We start from the raw sequence: 3,459 nt of genomic DNA, 5'->3' as shown, positions 1-3,459 counted from the left end.
AGCTCTGCGTTAGTGGGACCCACTGTCTGGCTGGTTCACTGTTAGCACTGGGAGTTTACAGCATGTGAAGAGGGAGGGCTGTCTGCCTGCTGCATTGTCTTCTCTCACCTTGCCGTGGGGTCCTTTCGTCAGTGGTCACTGACTCTTACTGGTGTATCTGGCTTAATCCACCTTTGCCTTTTCCTACTAGATCAACAACAAAACCAAATGGAAAGATTGTTTGGGGGGGTGAGTGTAGCAGTGTCTTTACAAATATTATTTAAGCTTTTGCATTTAAACTTTGGGTCACATGCAGGGTGAAGATGTAAGCATGGGCATTTGGATGACAGCCATAAGACCCAGGGGATACCAGGTAAGCCAGCCTGAGGGAGCTGGCCTTGGGGCTCTCGGGAGTTGGGGAGGGAGGTTGCTGTTGTGGGCAGAAGGAACGAAGGTCTGCCATCAAAGCAGTGCTTTGATTTTATTTACAGCTGTCCACCTTGTTATTTCTCATACCATATTTTTATGAGCTTAAATCAACAGAAAACTTATCATAGAAGTTCCCTGGCCCACAAATACTTGGGTTTTTGTAGAGTTGATCAGAAGTTCTTTGCAGCTTTAAAGGTTAGGCTCCACTGACCTGAGTTCCTGGCAGTGTGAAGACCCCGTGTCTGTCCTGACTGACTCCACATTTCATCCAGGGTTTTACTTCTGAGACAGCATTTAAAACACATTGCTGAGCCAGAAAGAGAAAGGAGTGTGCAAAGACTAATCTAGTAGAAGCCCTGGGAGAAAAAAAGCAGGCTTTTGCCCCAGATATTTGTGTTGCATTCTGGATTTTTGCAACTTCCACTTTGGTTGTAGAAGGTGCAAGAGATGGAAAGAATGCACAATGCCTACCACTTAGGAGCAGAGCTGTGGCACCAGAGCAGCTCACCCTCTGCTTGGGTGAGCAGGAATGTTCATTCTCCTCTGCCTGGGCCGATTTGATAGTCCTATTCCTTGCCACACTCTGATGTACTTAAATGTTGCATATGAGACTTACTTTCTGTATTTCATCAGTCTCATATATGTGGTCTTTGCAGGTCTGAGTTTGTAGTGTGTTGTTTCTACGGACTTGTTTGTGGGTTCCTGGTATTGAGAAACACTTTTAAATTATGAACTAATCATCTTTGAAAACTGAGGCCTGTCTTTAAAATGTAGCCCTCCAGGGAGGCTTTGCACTTTTATCTGCTCTGTACTGGGCCATGTAGAGCACTTCATGTTTCTGCTTGGGGCTTCAGGACACCCAGTGTGCTCTGCAGTTCCAGGTGCTCGGGGAGACTCCTCTCCACCCACCTTGGGCAAAACTCAGATTGGGGCCTTCTGAACACAAACTTTCAGTTTCTTACATATCCCTGGAGAGTATGGCCCTTCGGGAGTCTGCCTCTGCCTCTCTGCCAGCACTATCAGTCTCCTGTCTGAGGCATGCTTGTGTGTATGTGTGGTACTAGGGTTGTATCTAGGATCTTTGCACTGAGCTACATCCCCAGCCCTTCCCATATAGTTTTGAGATAGGGTCTTGCTAAATTCCCCAGGGTAGGCTCAAACTATTGCCTTCTTGCCTTAGCCTGCTACTGTGCTGGTATTACAGGCATGCACTGGCCTGTTAAAACCCGAATGTCTGCAGGTGATTTCAGGGCTCCCAAAAAGCCTCACTAGGGTGTCACATGCAGAGCACCTGCCTGCATCTGTGCTGTCTGTCTCTCTAAGCAGCGCCTGGCTCTCCGCTCCTTTTGTCTCCCACAGGACCACCTGTGGCTGTGCGAGCAGACCTGTGAGACAGGAATGCTGTCCTCTCCGCTGCCCTGCACTACCACAGGAGCTGATGGAGCTGTGGGAGCTGAAATAAATGTGTGGTGACCCTTGTCAGTGTGAGGCCAGATTATGACAACTCAAACCAACAGTGTGTAAGAGCTGAGGTGGGCGGATGACATCCCCATGTAAGGCTGAGGCAAGCATACAGGCTGACAGTAGAATACACGGTCTTTCAGGAGAGTTCTCAGCTGGCACTTTCTCCTACAGCCAGTGTGGTATTGCTTAATGTTTGCACAGATTTCCTCCTTAACAATCATCTGGCACTGTAGCATAAGAAGAGTTTTTATTTATATATTGGAAGATGACTTTTAAAATAACAAATTGTTTTATAAAAGGAGAAATATTTCTAAATTCTGGTGTGTTTTTGCTAATTCGTCATAATCATTTTTGGTTAAAACTTGGCCAGGTTAAGAAATTTTGAGTAGTGACTCAAAGCTACAATTTGAACCTGGATTACAGTGTAGCTCTGCACAGCTAAATTAGCACATCTGCAGGCCAAAAAGAACTCAGAAAAATGCTGTGTGCCCACTTGGATGAGCAGTGGTCACTCCCACCGAAGTTCGGGGTTCCTGGAAATAACGTTAGGTTTTGTGGATCTCTGAATGAAGTGGGCAACTAGACCTTGAAAAGGACACAGTATAACCCTCAGTTGGACCTTGTTTTTAAAGATACTCATTTATATATTAGGCTAATGTCCAAGTTTTGTGCCATTTAAGAAATCCTGCAGGTCACAGTTCAGTACTCTTATTGAACACTAAATCTTTGTGGATGTGAATAAAAGTAAACACTTATCGAAAAACGGGTTAAATAACCCTAAGTTATTGCAGGCTGATCACAGCGAAGGCTTAAATAAATGCAGACAATGGTGATAATTTTAGGGCCCGAGGGAACTAACTCTTTTCCAGCTTAGTATTCTCTGAGTTAGCCAAGACTGCTCCGGGCGGCCAGTATTTATTCAGTTTTCAAACAAAGGGAGAGGATACTCAAGAAAACGCGGGAATCTTGCAGGACCTTGGGAAAATTTTCCCAAGTAGTAAATTATGTCAATCAGGAAAAACACCTTATCTTTAGGTTGGTATTTATCGTAGGAGTGTGGAGACTGCAGCTGCAGTCTCCCTGTAGTTAACTGGGGTTAGAACCAACATCCTCAGCAGCAGTCTCCTTGTCCTTAAGGCATCACAGCTTCACAGGCCAATATAGGCCTCAGCAGTGACCAGTGAACCTTAGAGATTTATTTACTATGAGTCAACTGCCCATCTTTAGAGAAGGTGCCTAAGCTTTGGACAACTCCCAAGTAAACATGAAAAGCCAATTGGATAATATTAAATCCTGCTCAGAGCTGCTCTATATGGGTCTCCATCAAATACTCAGGGTTTCTGTGCCATAGGGAAGGCTATTTGTAAATCGCTGACACTTTGAAAGAATTAATGTTGTTTTTCTTCTATCCTTGCCTAATGTTAACCTAATAAAGTAAATATGAATCAGAGCAGATCATCTTTTATGGAAGATGTGCTCAGTTTAGGTATAACTGTAGGGAAAAGCATGCGGTTAATTCTTTAAGTACTCCAAAAAATAGTGCAACTGAGCAAATAGCACACACATTACACACAGTAAAGGATATGT

General features: G+C 44.4%; 1 protein-coding gene across 2 annotated transcripts in view; it reads left to right on the top strand.

Moving 5' to 3' along the window:
* The window catches only part of LOC102013416 (butyrophilin subfamily 2 member A2), an 84,565-nt gene that overhangs the window by 11,124 nt on the left and 69,982 nt on the right, over positions 1-3,459 (top strand). Inside the window, exon 5 of one of the 2 annotated variants that reach the window (XM_013503774.1) lies at positions 296-352. The exons of the other annotated variant lie outside the window; for it this stretch is intronic. The gene's annotated coding sequence lies outside the window, so the exon portion shown is untranslated. The remainder of the gene's footprint in view (positions 1-295; positions 353-3,459) is intronic. 2 annotated transcript variants of the gene reach the window in all.

The sequence above is a fragment of the Chinchilla lanigera genome, unplaced genomic scaffold (genome assembly GCF_000276665.1).
Source record: "Chinchilla lanigera isolate Chin_1 unplaced genomic scaffold, ChiLan1.0 scaffold00082, whole genome shotgun sequence".
Classification (NCBI taxonomy): Eukaryota; Metazoa; Chordata; class Mammalia; order Rodentia; family Chinchillidae; genus Chinchilla; species Chinchilla lanigera.
This window is presented reverse-complemented; position numbering and strand designations above follow the sequence as displayed.